Genomic DNA, 18,973 nt, shown 5'->3' on the forward strand with positions numbered 1-18,973 from the left:
GCTACTGACCAACTCCACATCAAGTTCATTAATGTGTAGTGGTGTGTGACTGTGCCGGTTTCTCCTGAAGTCAACAATGACCTCCTTTGTTTTGTCAACATTCAGGATCAGATTGTTCATGTTGCACCAGTCCACCAGTTGTTTCACCTCCTCCCTGTAAGCCAGTTCATTGTCGTCCCGGATAAGGCCCACCACTGTTGTGTCATCTGCGTACTTCATGATGTGGTTTGTACTAAACCTGGCACAACAGTCGTGGGTCATCAGGGTAAACAGCAGTGGACTCAGGACGCAGCCCTGAGGGGAACCGGTGCTCAGAGAGATGATGTTGGGGGTGTTGTTTCCAACCCACACTGACTGGGGTCATGTCAGTGAGGAAGTCCAGTAGCCAGTTACACAAGGGGGTGCTGAGGCCCAATCAACCCAATTTGCTCTGAAGGACATGGAAAGGTGACGTTGTCCACTGTTGAATTACAACAGGTGTATACTTCCAAAGTTCCTCGTCGAAGATAAATTAATTGGGATTACCTGAGAGATCATATAAACGCAAGTCTTTCTTTCATTTCTTACTAGTACACCCCCAGTTTCATTTGTTCAAATATTAGCAATCTGACTTCAGCAACTTTGCCGTTTGCTCTATAATTCACTAAAACATTATATCTGTTTATCTCATCATCTTATTTTAAAATACCTTAAAATAGCAGCACAAAATCGCAAAGGTGCCTTTGCTGTCCTAAGAAGTCCTGTTGTGGCTTAATATGTTTTGTTTTTTAAGGATTCTACTAAGGATTTTGGGATTAATATCGGTATTGGTTTAGTGTTTAGTCTAGTTGATTGTCACTTGTACCGGGGTACAGTGAAAAGCTTTTGTTGCGTGCTATCCAGTTCAGGAAGACAATACATGATTGCAATAAGTCATTTACAGTGTACAGGTACATGATACGAGAATACCGTTTAGTGCAAGGTAAAGCCAGCAAAGTCCGATCAAGGATAGTCCGATGGTCACCAATGAGGTAGATAGTAGTTCATGACTACTCTCTGGTGATGTTAGGATGATTCAGTTGCCTGGTAACAGCTAGGAAGAAACAGTCCCTGAATCTGGAGGTGTGCGTTTTCACGCATGGTTTTTATTGTTGTCACGTGTATCGAGGTACAGTGCAAAGCTTTTGTTTGCATACTTAGTTTAGTTTGGAGATACAGAGCGGAAACAGGCCCGTCGGCCCACCGAGTCCACACCGACCAGCGATCCCCGCACATGAACACTAATCTACACACACTAGGGACAATTTACACTTATACCAAGCCAATTAAGCCACAGACCTGTTCGTCTTTGGAGCGTAGGAGTAAACCGAAGATCTCAGTGGAAGCCCACGCAGGTCACGGAGAGAACGTACAAAATCCGTCCAGACAGCACCCGTAGTTGGGATTGAACCCGGGTCTCTGGCGCTGCAAGCGCTGTAAGGCAGCAACTCTACCGCTGCGCCACTGTGCCGTCCTGTCCAATTAAATCTGAACAAACTACACATAAATACAATCATGCCGTACACAAGGGCGAAAAGAAACAAGATGACTGCAAGAAAGATGTGGAATAAATCCAAGATATTACTATTTAAACTATTCCTCATTTGTGTGCTAAAGTTATACCATACAAGTTTTTCAATTATACCAGTTTCACATAAGGAACATTTGAAATAAGAGCCATTCATCAAAGTGATGGCTAATCCTCTCCACATCAGTTTTCTGCACTATTCCTATATTTCTGGATTGCCTTAATATCCAGAGGTCTATCAATCACTTAACTCAATTATTAAGGCTCTGCAGCTCAGGTGGGATGCAGGATTCCAAAGATTCACCACTCTCTGAATGAGGCCACTTTCTCCCCATCTCAGTATACCCTTCATTCTGAGACCAGGAACCCTGGTTCTGGATTTCTCAAGTAAGGGAAACATTTTCGGGGCGGTACAGTGGCGCAGCGATAGGTTTGCTACCTTACAGTACAAGTGAGCCGGGTTCGATTTTGACGATGTGTGCCGTCTGTGTGGAGTTTGCGAGTTCTCCCTATAACTGCGTGGGGTTTCTCCAGCTGTTTAGTTTAGTCTCGAGATACAGCGCAGAAACAGGCCCTTCGGACCAGCAGAGGGCCGAAGGGGCGGTTTCTGCACTGTATCTCTAAACTAATCTAAACAAAATGAGGTTATTTGCCCATTGAATCCATGTTGACCCCCTGGTAGAGCAATTTCATCAGAGCCTTTCCTCTTTCTGTAGCCCTTCAAATTAAACCCTCTCACTTACCTCTCAACTCTCCATGGATTATTTAGCCACTTCACCACATTAAGGGTTGTTTAGTTTAGTTTAGTTTGGAGATACAGCGTGGAATAGGGTTGCCAACTTTCTCACTGCCAAATAAGGGACAAGAGGTCAGAATTGGGGACAAATTCCTGGTGGCAATTCGTTGACCGACTCGGCCGTGGCTGGGTGAATGATGAGTTGGCCCGGGTGCTGGACTGCACACAAAGCACAGCCAATGGGCCAGCTGAGGAGTTTTGGCCATGCACCCCATCCAACTCATAAAGCGATGATCGGCCATGAGAAGGAGGGGTGGTGGAGTCGGCGGTAAGCCAAGGTCCGAAGGTCGGACAGCTGGCCGGGCTGCTGACTGTTGGGGCCACGGACAAGGCACTGCTGATACACTCCATGGGCTGCGCTACGTCGGGATGGGTGAAGCGGGGCTGGAGACGGCGCTCTGACCCGACAGTCCCCTCGACCCGAGTAGTAGCAGTCAAATACAGGACAAGGGCGGTCCCGTATGTGACAAACCAATTTAGCCCAATATACGGGAAGTCCCGGCTAATACGGGACAGTTGGCAACCCTAGCGTGGAAACAAGCCCTTCGGCCCACCGAGTCTGTGTTGACCAGCGATCCCCGCACACTAACACTATCCTGCACATAAGGGGCAATTTACAATCAATATCCACACTGATCTGTTCGGATAGCATGCAAAACAAAGCTACTGTACCGCGGAACATGTGACAATAATAAACCTAAATATGCTGACAGCATCCAAGTATGAGGATGGATGCTGGAGTCTGTGAGTCACACATCAGATGAGATCAAGTTCTTGGAAGCTCTCAGGATTAATCATTGTTTCTTCTGTGTGTTTTCCCATAGAATGAGTGTAGATATGTTCTAGGCACTGGGCAATGAGGATTCCCAGCAGTGAAAATGTCAACAGGCATTGTCAAAGTGGCAGAACAAAAGCTGATGCAAAGCTTTTGTAGACTTTTACCATTTTCCACATATACTTTGTAGCTCAGTTTAGTTTATTGTCACGTGTACTGAGGTACAGTATTGCGTTCTAACCAGTCAGCGGAAAGAGCGTACAGTTACGTGATAAAGGGAATAACATTTAGCGCAAGGAAAAACTAGTGAAGATAGTCTGAAGGTCTCCAATGAGATGGATGATAGGTCAGGATCGCTGGTCAGGATGGTTTAGTTACCTGAAAACTGCTGGGAAGAAACTGCCCATGAGTCTGGAGGTGTGTGTCTTCACACTTCTGTGCCTTTTGCCCAATGGGAGAGGGAAGAAGAGGGAGTGGCCAGGGTGCAACTGGTCCTTGATTATACCGCTGGCCTTGCTGAGGCAGCGTGAGGTGTAAATGAAGTAAATGGAAGGGAGGTTGGTTTGCGTGAAGGTCTGGGCCTCGTCCACAATTCCTTGCAATTTCTTACGGTAGAGGATGGAGCTGTTCCCAAACTATGGTGTGATGCATCCTGATAAGATGCTTTCTACGGCGCATCTGTAGAAGGTGGTGAGAGTTGCCGGGAACATGCCAAACTTACTAAACCTTTCTTAGCCATTGCTTTGATATATGTGGTCCAGGACAAGTTGCTGGTGATATTCACTCCTAGGAACTCAAAGCTTTCAACCATCAACAAGAGAGAGTTAGATTTAGCTCTTAGGGCTAATGGAATCAAGGGATATGTGGAAAAAGCAGGAATGGGGTACTGATTTTGGATGATCAGCCATGATCATATTGATCTGTTCTGGAAGGGCCGAATGGCCTACTCCTGCACCTATTTTCTATGTTTCTATCTCTGCTTTGGCACCATTGATGCCTACCAGGGTAGATCACCATCTCCTTTGTCTTGCCGACTTGAGAGAGGTTGTTGTGTTGGCACAAGGTCACGAGGTTCTTGAACATGTATATGAATATGCCTTTTTGAAATTATGGTGTGATGAGAGAAAAAAAAGGTTTTATGGTACAGCCAACCAGGCAACCAAATGGAGAAAATACGATCAGTTTGGTGAAAAGGACATGTCCCACCAATTAAACAGGATCTATTGAATAGGTTTATGTATTCTATTGATTTGGCAGCAATCAGTGAGAAATGGTGCATCATATGTCAAGTACTGTGGGAGGTCACTGAAATTTAAACAGGTGTTTTATTTAATCGTGAGATGGACTTGACTTGGAAGTGTCAGGTCCAACAGACACAAAATAATTTTAAGTCCAATTATAAGAAATGCTTCTCATTTCCCCCCTCTCTTTCCCCTGAGACTCCCTTTTCCCTGGTACACACCCATTTCTCACACTATCCAGTCCCTCTTTTTAGGAATAGAGAAAGTGGGTTTAATTGTACTTTATTGCCACATACACCTAGGTAGAGGGAAATTTGTTTTTTGCTTATAATTCAGTAAAATCCTACCACATGTGACGTGATACCGTCTTGCGGATATCAAGTGCAACTTGTGCCGATGAACTGTTTTGGGCGGCACGGTGACGCAGGGGTAGAGTTGTGGCCTTACAGCACCAGAGACCCGGGTTCGATCCTGACTTCGGGCGCTGTCTGTACGGAGTTTGTACATTCTCCCCGTGACCTGCGTGGGTTTTCTCCGGATGCTCCGCTTTCCTCCCACACTCCACAGACGTACAGGTTTTTATAAATTGTCCTTAGTGTGTAGGATAGTGCTAGTGTACGGGGTGATCGCTGGTCGACATGGACTCAGTGGGCCGCAGGGCCTGTTTCTGCGCTGTATCTCTAATCTAAACTAAACTACCTGTCAAACAGCATATAAGAGAGAAACATAGAAACATAGAAATTAGGTGCAGGAGTAGGCCATTCGGCCCTTTGAGCCTGCACCGCCATTCAATATGATCATGGCTGATCATCCAACTCAGTATCCCGTACCTGCCTTCTCTCCATACCCTCTGATCCCCTTAGCCACAAGGGCCACATCTAACTCCCTCTTAAATATAGCCAATGAACTGGCCTCGACTACCCTCTGTGGCAGGGAGTTCCAGAGATTCACCACTCTCTGTGTGAAAAAAGTTCTTCTCATCTCGGTTTTAAAGGATTTCCCCCTTATCCTTAAGCTGTGACCCCTTGTCCTGGACTTCCCCAACATCGGGAGCAATCTTCCTGCATCTAGCCTGTCCAACCCCTTAAGAATTTTGTAAGTTTCTATAAGATCCCCTCTCAATCTCCTAAATTCTAGAGAGTATAAACCAAGTCTATCCAGTCTTTCTTCATAAGACAGTCCTGACATCCCAGGAATCAATCTGGTGAACCTTCTCTGCACTCCCTCTATGGCAATAATGTCCTTCCTCAGATTTGGAGACCAAAACTGTACGCAATACTCCAGGTGTGGTCTCACCAAGACCCTGTACAACTGCAGTAGAACCTCCCTGCTCCTATACTCAAATCCTTTTGCTATGAAAGCTAACATACCATTCGCTTTCTTCACTGCCTGCTGCACCTGCATGCCCACTTTCAATGACTGGTGTACCATGACACCCAGGTCTCGCTGCATCTCCCCTTTTCCTAGTCGGCCACCATTTAGATAATAGTCTGCTTTCATGTTTTTGCCACCAAAATGGATAACCTCACATTTCTGCGCTGTATCTCTAATCTAAACTAAACTACCTGTCAAACAGCATATAAGAGAGAGAAGTGCTTTACTCCAAAGACGTTCAGGTTTGTTGGATAATTGGTTTGGTAAAATTGTAAATTGTCCCTGGTGTGTGTGATAGTGTCAGTGTGCGGGGATCACTGGTTGGCGTGGACACAGTGGGCCGAAGGGCCTGTTTCCGCGCTGTACCTCTAAAGTAAACCCCCGGAGAAAACCCATGCGGTCACAAAGAGAACGTGCAAACTCCATACAGCCAGTACCAAAGGGTCTGTTTCTGCGCTGTGTCTCTAAACTAAACGACAAAAAAAGTAGATCAATCGATCTATACATCAGTGTCCCAATTAAGTCTGAAGTGGATTAAGATTGCAAGAAAGGACAAGTCTTTCATTATTTAAAATGACCGTGGCACTACCTCGTTGCTTTCTGTTTTGTCTGTATACAAAGCCGAGCCGCACCGCACTAAATTATTTAAACACATTGTGGGGGAAACAAATCGCATCAGAGATCCAATATGTAATTGGAGAGAGCTCCAGCATGACGTCAAAAAGACTTAACTGGTGTCAAGTTCTCAACAACCTCATGTGGTTTGGTCGGGTATTGTGGCTCCACTGATGTGTTTGTTTTCTGACAGTATTAGTACCGGCCTGTGAGCACAATATTTTATGCATTACAAAGTTGAGTACAAGATACATCTCCTGACATTCGTCCACAGTTGTCAATTCAATCGTGTTGTGAAAAACGAAACTGTTTCACATAATGATTTCAGTCTATGAATTTGTATTAGGTTTTCCCACAGAGATTAAATGCATGAGAAGATAGTAAATGGGGACCAGTGTTGCACAGTCTACCACGGCTTGCAACGGAAGGGAGAAGTGTATTAAAAATAGTGGAGCCAGGGGATATGGGGAGAAGGCAGGAACGGGGTACTGACTGGGGATGATCAGCCATGATCACATTGAATGGCAGTGCTGGCTCGAAGGACCAAATGGCCTATTCCTGCACCTATTGTCTATTGTCTATTGTATTGTAAAAGTACAAACTGTTCAAAAGAAACACAAAGGTTACCAGTTGATTTTAGCACAGTCAGCACAACATAGAGATACAGTGTAGAAACGGGCCCTTCGGCCCACCGAGTCCACGCCGACCAGCGATCCCCGCACACTAACACTAACCTACACACAATGGGGACAATTTACAATTTTACCAAAGCCAATTAACCTACAAACCTGTACATCTTTGGAGTGCGGGAGGAAACCGGAGCACCGGGAGAAATCCCACGCAGAGAGCGTACAAACTCCGCACAGACAGCATCCGTGGTCAGGATGGAACCTGGGTCTCTGATGCTGGAAGGCAGCAACTCTACCGCTGCGCCACCAGACTTTTGTCTTTTGTAATTCGACGTAACTCTTTCACAAACATAATTGTTCAAAGACAAAGTCGCTCAACAAAAAAAATGTATGGTACTTTATTATATACCGATGTACAGGGAGATTCATTTCTGTACACAGATCAGTTCAAGTATCACTAAGCAAGAGCACTTAGATACATATTAAATAAGCATCTCAGATACAGTACAAGTGTGTACAGACCCTCCATAATGTTTGGGACAAAGACCCATCATTTATTTATTTGCGTCTGTACTCCGCAATTTAAGATTTGTAACAGAAAAAAAATCAGATGTGGTTAAAGTGCAGATTGTCAGATTTTATCAAAGGCCATTTTTTATACATTTTGGTTTCACTATGTAGAAATTACAGCAGCGTTTTGTACATGGCCCCCCCCCCCATTTCAGGGCACCATAATGTTTGGGACACATGGCTTCACAGGTGTTTATAATTGCTCAGGTGTGTTTAATTGCCTCCTTAATGCAGGTATAAAAGAGCTCTCAGCATCTAGTCTTTCCTCCAGTCTTTCCATCACCTTTGGAAACTTTTATTGCTGTTTATCAACATGAGGACCAAAGTTGTGCCAATGAAATGGGGTGGGGTGGGGTGGGGTGGGGCTATGTATTTTCTATTACCAATCTCAAATGGTGGAGTACTGAGGCAAATAAATAAATGATAGGTCTTTGTCCCAAACATTATGGAGGGCATTGTAGCAGTAGTACACTGAGACAGTGTACAGAGTCGCCAGGTTTAGGGGTAAAGTGCATGATTTTGCACCAAGCCTTAACGTCAGGAAAATCGTCTGCCTGCAGCTCTCCAGCTGCACACTTGAGTTGTGCATTTTCCTGTTGATGGCTGAAGCAGGGTCTTGATCCGAAACGTCACCCATTCCTTCTCTCCAGAGATGTTGCCTGTCCCGCTGAGTAACTCCAGCTTTTTGAGTCTATCTTTGGTTTAAACCAGCGTCTGCAGTTCCTTCCTACACATTCCTGTTGCAAATGCAGGGCAGATCACCTTTGCTCTTAGTCTCAGCCGATGGGCAAATTCAGTGACTTGTGGGCTCTGGCTGTCAGTCTCAATTTCAAGCCACTTCACTAACCTTACATAGTTTTTTTCCCCCAAAATTTGGATCAAATTACATTTCCAATGCTGGAAGGTTGCGGTTTTCTTTTGATGGCCTTTGTGTTCCGCAGAATGAGGGTTGTTTGCAGGTATCTACTAAGGCAGCACAGTGGGTAAATTGTTGCCTTACTGTGCCAGAGACCCAGTTCAATCCTGCTACCTGTACGTAGTTTGTACGTTCTCCCCGTGACCTGTGTGGGTTTTCTCCGGTATCCTCCCACACTCCATAGACGTGCAGGTCTGTAGGTTGATTGGCTTTGGTAAAATTGTAAAAAAAAAATTGTCTCTCATGTGTAGGATAGAGTTAGTGTACAGGGGGATCGATCGCTGGTTGGCGTGGACTTGCTGGGCCCGAAGGGCCTGTTTCCACGCTGCATCTCTGAAGTCTAAAGTCAGAGCTCTTTCATTTTACAAAGCTCACTGTCGATATTTGAGTCAGTCAGACAGATGCAGAAAGCTCTTTTTTTTCCCTCAGCTTAATAGCATTCCTTGGCCGCTTGCCTCAAAAGTGCATCCCTATTACACCCGTATCACAGTTTCAATTTCCCACATCAATGATCCGTCCTCTCCAAGTGAGTCGGCCAATTCTAGGCTACAGGTTTGGAATGTGCTGTTTGTACTGAGCGCCAGGATCAAGCATCACAAAATAACATCCTCGTCTCTGGAGAGATGGCAGACATTAATCGGATAAATGGGGAATTGTGGGCCCAAGTGTGTGTGACATTTGCTGCAGTGAATGCCCCCAAGCAAGAGCGGAACTCGCTATCAATACATGGAGGAGACGTGTCCCCTCTGCCCCCCCCCCCCCCCCCCCCGAGTGTTCCGCCCCTGCCCCCAAGCATATCATGTGGGAAGATTCCTAACTCCTAAATATGGGCACCTTTGCCGTATCTGAGGAATGATGTGTTTGGCTCTGGAGAGGGTCCAGAGGAGGCTTACAAGAATGATCCCAGGAATGAGTGGGTTAACCTATGATGAGCGTTTGACAGCACTGGGCCCGTACTCGCTGGTGTTTAGAAGAATTGGGGGGGGGGGGGGGGGGGGAACCTAATTGAAACATACAGAATAGTGAAAGGCTTGGATTGACTGGATGTGGAGAGGATGTTTCCATTAGTCGGAGAGTCTGGAATTAGAGGTCATAGCCTCAGAATTAAAGGACGTTCTTTTAGGAAGGAGATGAGGGGAAATTTAATTAGTCAGAGGGTGGTGAATCTGTGGAATTCTTTGCCACAGAAGGCTGTAGAGGCTAAGTCAGTGGATATTTTTAAGGCAGATATTGATAAATTCTTGATTAGTACAGGTGTCACAGGTTATGGGGAGAAGTCAGGAGAATGGGGTTATGCGGGAGAGATAGATCAGCCATGATTGAATAGTGGAGCAGACTTGATGAGCCGAATGGCCTAATGCTACTTAGACCTTAAAAGGGTGGCGCAGCCGGAAGTGCTGCTGTCCCACAGCGCAGGAGACCCAAGTTCGATCCTGATCTTGGGCACTGTCTGTATGGAGTTTGCACGTTGTGGCTCCGGTTTCCTCCCACATTATGAAGGCGTGTGGGTTGGTATTTTTGCCTTTTGTAAATTACCCCTGAAATGCAGGGAATGGATGGGAAATTGGGATAACAGAGCAAGTGTGAATGGGTGACTGATTGTCGGTGTGGACTCAATGAGCCAGAAGGGTTGTTTCCATGCTGTATCTCTAAAACTGAAACAAAAAACAAAAACTAATGATGGAAGTACAGGTGCACAACCTTTTATCCGGAGTTCCGGAAACCGAAAAGCTCCGAAAACCGGACATTTTTTCCAGGATGCCGTCTGCACACCAAAGCTCGCGTTTGGCGCCAAACTTGACCCGAAACGACCCATGGTCAACCCAGGTCTGTACTACTGTAGCGGCTGCCTCCTCCCCGGAGACCGGGGAGACACTTAAACATCTGTAAATCATTGCTTAAATGTTAGTCAGTTAGTTTGGAGGGCTTTTATGTGGAAAAGGGGGGGGGGGGGGGTGAAGGGGGAAACTTTAATTCTTAGTCCCCTACCTGGTCGGAGAGGCGGGGAGCGGGCAATGCCTTACCGGGTCGCCGTGCAGTAAGCTCCGGAGCGCTATGCCCGACGACTCCCAACATCGCGGAGCTGGGGCTGCGGGCGGCGCCGGTTGTAGCTCCGACCCCGGCAACTCTACCCCTGGCTGCGGTGCGCTCCAAATCCAGCGCGGCCCGCGGCCGGACGCCCGCAGCCCCAGCTCCGCGATGTTGGGAGTCGGCGGCCACAGCGCTCCGGAGCTTACTGCACGGCGACCCGGTAAGGCATTACCCGCTCCCCGCCTCTCCGACCAGGTGGGGGACTAAGAATTAAAGTTTCCCCCTTCACCCCCCCCACCACATAAAATCCCTCCAAACTAACTGACTAACATTTAAGCAATGATTTACAATGATTCCCCGGTCTCCAGTGAGGAGGCAGCCGCTCCAGACTTTTCAAGCCGCCCGCGCTACCTACCTAATCTACGCTAAAAATCTTCCATTCGGAAATCCGAAAAAATTCCGAAATCCGAGAAGTGTCTGGTCCCAAGGCTTTCGGATAAAAGGTTGTGCACCTGTATGTAATAATTGTACTTTGTCCGTTTCATTCACATATATGGGTCTCTGGCAGTGCATTCTGAAAGGGGAGGGAGAACAGCCCGAGGTTGCAATGTAGACCTCGTTGACACTCATGAAAAGTTAAGTGGAGGCTGCACGGTGGCGCAGCGGTAGAGTTGCTGCCTTACAGCGCTAGAGACCCGGGTTCAATCCTGACTACGGGTGCTGTCTGTACAGAGTTTGTATGTTCTCCCCATGACCTATGTGGGTTTTCTCCGGTACATTTGGCTCATCGAGCCTACTCTCCGCTATTCGATCATGGCTGATCTATCTTTCCCTCTCAACTACATTCTCCCAATACCTTTAGACACTCTTACTAACCAAGAGCCTATCAATCTCCCTTGCAAAAATACCCAATGACCTGGCTTCCATCGCCTTCTGTGGCAATGAATTTCACAGAGTTCACCACTCTCTGACCAAAGAAATTCCTCCTCAACTCCATTCTAGACGCACGCCCCGTTTGTTCTGAGGCTGTGGCCTCTGGTCCAAGATTCTCCCACGTGTATCTACGTGTATCCAGGCCTTTTACTGTTTGTTAAGTTTCAATGAGGTCCCTCTTCATCCTTCTAACTCCAGCGAGTACAGGCCCAGAGCCAACAAATGCTCCTCCTGCATTAACCCAACCATCCCTGTGATCATTCTCGTAATCCTCTTCTGGACCCTCTCCAACACCAGCACACAACCTTCCTCCGATATGGGAAATGTTTTTTAAACGATTATTTTTAAATCAATGATGTTGTCAAGCTGGAAAGGGTACAGAGAAGATTTACAAGAATGTTGCCTAGGCTAGAGGATGTGAGGATGAGGGAGTGATCTTATAGAGGTGTATAAAATCGTGAGAGGAATACTGTAGATCGTGTAGAGTCTCTTGCTCAGAGAAGGTGAATGGAGGACCAGAAGACTTATGTTTAAGGTGAAGGGATAAATGTGTAATAGGAATCCGAGGGGTAACGTTTTCACACAGCGGGTGGTGGGTGTATGGAACAAGCTGCCAGAGGAGGTAGTTGAGGCTGGGACTATCCCAACGTTTAAGAAATGGTTAGACAGAATCATGGATAGGACCGGTTTGGAGGGATATGGTGGGATGAGTGTGGATGGGACATGTTGGCCGGTGTGGGCAAGTTGGGCCGAAGGGCCTGTTTCCACGCTGCATCATTCTAAGACTCTGATTACAATAGTGAAAGCCTCTACGTGTATTTCATCTTCATTTCCATTCATGAGATTGGACGCACTTCATCTCGAGCCCTGGAGCTCCTCTGTAGCTGTGTCCTTGGCTCCTTTGGATTGAAGGATAGAAAGTTTATACCCAAGGCTGTTGAGTGCGGCTTGTAATTAAGGTTTTCTTTGCATGAGAATGAGACTAATTAAAATAGTGCTTAATTTATAGTCCCCTGTTTTTTACTCTCCTCAATGGACTCCTTCAATGGAACATTTTTTAATTTAGTTCAGAGATACAGCGCGGAAACAGGCCCTTTGGCCCACCGCGTCCGCGCCGACCAGCTATCCCCGCACATTAACTCTATCAAGGTTTCAAGTTCTGTTTATTGTTACGTGTACCAATGAAGGTACAATGAAACTCGATTACCATGCAGCCATACTAAAACAAACAAGACACACAACTACATACAAGTTAACATAAACATCCACCACAGCGGATTCCCTACATTCCCCTCTGTGATGGAAGGCAATAAGGTCTAATCTTCTTCTCTCTTTATTCTCCGCGGCCGGTCCTCCACTAGGGACATTTTCTACACTGATATCAAGCCGATTAATCTACGAACCTGTACGTCTTTGGAGCGTGTGAGGAAAGCGAAGATCTCGGTGGGGTTGGGGGGGGGGGGGGGGGGGGGGTGGAACCCGGGAGTCAAGAGTTACGGGGAGAAGGTAGGAAAATTAGGAGGCAGAGATCAGTTATGATTGTTTGGTGGAGTGGACTCGATGGGCCGAATGGCCTAATTCTACTCCTATAACTTGTACATTCTCCCCATGCGCAGGTCACGGGGAGAACGTACAAATTCTGTACAGACAAGCACCCGTAGCCAGGATCGAACCTGGGTCTCCGGGGCTCTTCAGCAGCAACTCTACCGCTGCGCCAACATGCCGCTGTTTGGCTCCATCTATACATTCACTTCTTTCGAAGCATCTTGAATCTAACCCAGGTACATTCAGCTGGGTCTGACTGCTTTCAATTGAATTCCATATGTGTGCACTCCGTTCAATCCCACGTCGTGTTAATCTCATGTCCTTTTGTAGACGTTACCTCTCCACCTGCAGTAATGCGTATGTGGCAGACAGGCTGAATTAAATCAATAGCAATGGGGAAATAGGTTTCATTTGTTTGCTTCTGTCCAAAGAGCTTGGAAAGGAATGAAAGGATTGTTGTAACTGAAGTGTACCTTCTTTGAATGGTGGCAATGTTGTTTGCAGTTATCAAAAAAACATTCATCGGTCATTGGCCCTAATATGTACACAGAGGCAACGGGACAAGCCATTTTCAGAGAATAAACTCAGAGATCTGAGAGGATTTTTAATGGCAGGAAATCTTTTAACCTCATTTTAATAGAGGTGTTCAAAATCTCGAGGGGAATAGATGGAATAGAGGCACTGAGTCTCTCGCCCAGAGAAGCGGAATCCAGAACCAGAGGACATAAGGGTTAATGTGAGGGGGGTGGCGGGGGAGAAGATTTAATAGGAAACTGAGGGGTAACCTGTTCACACAAAGGGTGCTAGGTGTATGGAACGAGCTGCCAGAAAACCCGGGTTCGATCTTGACTACGGGTGCTGTCTGTTTGGAGTTTGCACGTTCTCCCTGCGACCGCGTGGGTTTTCTCCAGGTGCTCCGGATTCCTCCCACACTCCAAAGATGTGCAGGTTTGTAGCTTAATTGGCTTCTGTAAATTATCTCGAGTGCGTAGGACAGGATTAGTTTACCAGGCGATCGCTGGTTGGCATGGACTCGACGGGCCGAATGGCCTGTTTAAAAGACATTTCGGTAGGTATGATAGATAAGAAAGATTTTGAGGGATTTGGGCCAAGTTAGAAGGAACATGATGAAACCTCCTAGTTTGTGACATCAAATGTGAGCCTGGTGCCTTGATATTGATGCATTTATCCTGTAAAACTCATCCGATTCCTGGAACCTGTTGCTGAGCAGAGATGATGCTGCTGGGAGATGAGGAACTTCTCCTAATTATCTGTTTCTTGAATTCCCTGTAGCCTGTCTCTCCGTCAGATATAACTACTTTAGACCATAAGATTCTTACTCATATCCCGTAGGGCTATGGAAGGAGATTCAGGTACCTCGACAATTATTGGATTCCTGCAATCTTTACTTACAAAGAGGCTTTTACAGCAGACTTTATACTTTATGGATACATAACCAGGCCCTTCAGCTCACCGAGTCCGCGCCGGCCAGCGATCACCCCGTACACTAGCACCATACTACACATTAGTGACAATTTACAATTTGATCAGAGCTCATTAACCTTCAAAGTCTAACAAGGTTCCACAACTGTCATATGAGGAAAGATTGGGAAGATTGGGCTTTTATTCACTGGAATTTAGTTGAGAGGGAATCTCATAGAAATGTATAAAATTATAAAAGGACCTGGACAAGCTAGATGCAGGGAAAATGTTCCCCAATGTTGGGGGAGCCCAGAACCAGGGGCCACAGTCTAAGAATAAAGGAGAGGCCATTTAAAACTGAGATGAGAAAAAAACTTTTTCACCCAGAGAGTTGTGAATCTGTGGAATTCTCTGCCACAGAAGGCAGTAGAGGCCAATTAACTGGATGAAATTAAAAGAGAGTTAGATAGAGCTCCAGGAGCTAGCGGAATCAAGGGATATGGGGAGAAGGCAGGCACGGGTTATTGATTGTGGATTATCAGCCATGATCACAATGAATGGCGGTGTTGGCTCGAAGGGCCAAATGGCCTCCTCCTGCACGTATTTTCTATGTTTATGTCTTTGAAGTGTGGGAGGAAAGAGGAGCACCCAGAGAAAACCCACGCAGTTACAGGGGGAACGTGCAAACTCCGTACAGACAGCACCCTTGGTCAGGCTCGAAACCCAGATCCCTGGCAACTCTACCACTGCACCACTGTGCTGCCAGTGATGTGTTGAAGATGGGTCTCGACCTGAAACATCACCCATTCCTTCTCTCCAGAGATGCTACCTGTCCCGCTGAGTTACTCCAGCATTTTGTGTTCATCTTTGTTGAATCTTACCCATTATCTTGCAATTTTATTAACATTTTGGCTATGCATAAATCAAAATGATACGATATGATAGAACTTTCTTTACCCTAGGAGGGAAATTGATCTGCCAACATGCCATAAAACACAAAATGCATGAAATGTGAAATTAAAGCGATGAGTGGAAAGGATTGGTGATGTGCAAAGATTGGGGAGGGGGTAGTCAGTCCACCCCACAAGACAGAAGGGGGAGGAGTTGTACAGTTTGATAGCCACAGGGAAGAAGGATCTCCTGTGGCGTTCTGTCCTGCATCTTGGTAGAACCAGTCTGTTGCTCAAGGTACTCCTCAGGTTGACCAGTGTGTCATGGAGGGGGTGAGCTGTTATTATCCAAGATGCTCCGCAGTTTGCTGAGCATCCTCCCCTCCAAGACCACCTCCCGTGAATTCAACCCCGCCCCCATGACGGAGCCAGCATTCCTGATGAGTTTGTTAATCCTATTGGCGTGCGCGCCCTTCGCCCCTGCACACGGCAGTGGTGAAGATGGCACCAGCTACCACTGATTGGTGGAACATCTGCAGCATCTTACTGCAGATGTCGAAGGAGCGGAGCCCTCTCAGAAAGCACAGCCGGCTCTGTCCCTTCTTGTACAGGATTAGTGCAAGCAATACCTACATTCCAAATTTTCACTCAATAATTATTCTATATGCCCCTGGTTTTTCCACTGTGTTACACTCGGTTAATAACTAAATAATTCTTAAAGGATGGAGGGTGCATGTAATGAGCTGCCAGTGGAGGTAGAATCTATAACATTGAAATGACATTTGGACAGGTGCATGGATAGGAAAGGTCTAGAGAGATATGGGCCAAATGCGGGCAAATGGGACTGGTGTAGATTGGTCAGCTTGGTCGGTATGGGCAAGCTGAGACGAAGAGCCTATTTGTTCCATACACCTACCACCCTTGGTTTAAAATAAAAAGTTGCCCGTCAGGTTCCAATTTCCGATCAAAACAGATGAAGATAAGGAGTGAACAACCAGAAAAGTCCCCCTTTTCTTTTCCTCCAGAGATGCTGCCTGACCCGCTGAGTTACTCCAGCTTTTTTTTGTGCCTGTCTTCGGTTGGACCCAGCACCTGCAGTTCACGCACGCACGCCCGCCTGCCCGCCCCCCCCCCCCCCCCCCCGCTCAGTACTTCTCCCTGGTGTGTCAACCTAGATTTCATGCTCATTTACTGAAATCACCTTCAATTCCTCTCTAACCTCCAAAGCTTTCTGACGCTCACCTGAGTCGGAGTTAAGCACGAAAATAGACCCTGACCAACACATACCTATTGACACTAAACTTGCATGAAACCCATTTTATTCTCCCTATGTTCCCATCAGCTTCCCCCAGTATTTGCCATCACAGCTGTACATTGATGGGAATTTACAGTAGCAATTAACCTACCAACTCGCTTATCATTGGGATTGTGGAGGAAATCGGAGAGAGAGAGAGAGAATGTACACACTCCTCATAATTAGCACCAAAGTTTAGTTTAGTTCACAGATACAGAGTGGAAACAAGCCCTTTGCCCCACCTGTACACTAGTTATATCCCACAAAGCAAACTCAATGCTAGCATTTATATCAGTAGGGCTTGTATACAAAAAGAGGGATGAAATGCTGAGGCTCTATAAGGCACTGGTAAGGCAGAATTTGGAATATTGGGAGCAATTTTGGACACCATATCTGAGGAAGGATGTGCCGGCTTTGGAGAGGATCCAGAAGAGGTTTACAAGAATGATCCCAGAAATGAGTGGGTTAACCTTTGAAGAGCGTTTGTCGGCACTGGGCCTGTACACGCTGGAGTTTAGTAGAATGAGGAGGGACCTCATTGAAACATACAGAACAGTAAAAGGCTTGGATAGAGTGGATGCGGAGAGGAAGCTTTCACAACTGGGTGTGTCTAAGACTAGAGATCATAGCCTCAGAATTAAAGGACGCTCTTTTAGAAAGGAGATGAGGAGAAATTTCTTTAGTCAGAGCGTGGTAAGTCTGTGGAATTCTTTGCCACAGAAACCTGTAGAGGTCAAGTCTGTGGATATTTTTAAGGCAGAGATAGATTTTTGATTAGTACAGGTGTCAGAGGTTATGGGGAGAAGGCAGGAGAATGGGGTTAGGAGGGAGAGATAGATCAGCCATGATTGAATGGCGGGGTAGACTTGATGGGCCGAATGGCCTAATTCTACTCCTATCACTATGACCTTATGACAGTAGGGAAAATTTAGCAAAGCCAATTAACCTACAAACCTGCAAGTCTTGAGTGTGGGAGGAAACCCACACGGTCACGGGGAGAATGTACAAACTCCACGCAGACGTAGTCAGGAAGGATCGAACCCGTGTCTCATGGCACTGTCAGGCAGCAACTCTACCACTGCGCCACTGTACCGCCCCTGCAGGTCATGATTGAGTCCAGGTCAATGGAGCTATTGGGCAGTATGCATACTCATGGTCACTATCACAGCACAGTGGTGCAGTGGGCAGAGCTGCCGCCCTTCAGTGCGAGAGACCCCAGGTTCGATCCAGGTCTCGGATGCTGACTGAGTGGAGTTTGCAAGTTCTCCCTGTGGCCTCGTGGGTTTGCCCCCAGATGCTCCGGTTTCTGCCCTCAATCCAAAAACGTGTAGATTAATTGGCCACTGTAAAATTGTCCCTAATGTGTAGCGAGCGGATGAGACTGTGGGATAACGCAGAACTAGTGTGAACAGTTGATCGATGGTGGGGTGGACACGATGGGCTGAAGGACCTGTTTCAATGCTGTATCTTCAAACTATGTTGCTTCCTACAGACTCAAAAGAACAATGGTTCCACCCAATCATAATTTAATTTTCCATGACTTGCCCCCATCTCTCCCTTCTTCCAAAGAGTAAGTTTAGCTTCACACATTTCACCATCCTAAACATTGCTTCATCTTTAGTTTAGTTTAGAGATAAAGCAAGGAAAGAGGCCCTTCCAGTCCACCGAATACTGCCCGTCAGTGAACACCCCGCACACAACTACTATCCTACGCACTAGGGACAATTTATAATCTTTACCGAAGCCAATTTACCTACAATCTAGCAATGTTACAAAATTTTGAGATTTAAAAAATCAAGTCTGCAATTTATCCCATCAGATAAAGCATAAAAATAAGTTTAATTTGACACCTAATTCACTTTCATATCTCAAGTATTTAAAAAGTTATGGCCATTTTCATACTCGGAAATGAGCATCTTGTTCCCTATTGATTTTCTATGGACATAACAAAAAAGCTGTGATCGTGAACAGTCAAAAGCCCATAACTTTCTTAAAAATTAAGAGAACTGAATGAAATTTTCAGTTATCATAGATTGAAGCATACTGAAACAAATATAAAATAATCTTACTTGGATGACCTGAAATTAAAGCATATAATTAGTTAGTTACCTAATTGTAGCTAATTTCAGACTTCAATTACTAGATCTAAACATCTATCCATTTCTTAATAAATGATTAACATTTTTAAATAGCCTAAATGTCCAAATAATATTCACAAATAATTCACAATAAAACATGATTTTTAAATCTCATTTACATTAATTTATAGGCCAAATGGAAGGAATTCAGTGTTCAATTGCTGTAAATAAATGCCCATTTTAAATCAGCTTTCCAGTGGGTCCCTGTGGAACGCGCTGGTTTAGAACGTTCACATTGCGGTAGATTTGTGCCCCCAA

General features: G+C 45.9%; 1 protein-coding gene and 1 long non-coding RNA gene across 2 annotated transcripts in view; one reads left to right on the top strand and one right to left on the bottom strand.

Annotated features, from left to right (window-relative positions):
- Window positions 1-18,973, top strand: part of mmp16 (matrix metallopeptidase 16) — a 119,550-nt gene that overhangs the window by 20,105 nt on the left and 80,472 nt on the right. The gene's annotated exons all lie outside the window — the stretch shown is intronic.
- LOC116972454 lies at window positions 6,914-11,721 on the bottom strand. Its single transcript, XR_004411806.1, has 3 exons — window positions 11,673-11,721; window positions 11,455-11,458; window positions 6,914-6,925 (listed from the first exon to the last, which is right to left on the bottom strand). It is a non-coding gene; the product is annotated as an uncharacterized LOC116972454 (long non-coding RNA).

The sequence above is a fragment of the Amblyraja radiata genome, chromosome 4 (assembly GCF_010909765.2).
Source record: "Amblyraja radiata isolate CabotCenter1 chromosome 4, sAmbRad1.1.pri, whole genome shotgun sequence".
NCBI classification, from domain to species: domain Eukaryota; kingdom Metazoa; phylum Chordata; class Chondrichthyes; order Rajiformes; family Rajidae; genus Amblyraja; species Amblyraja radiata.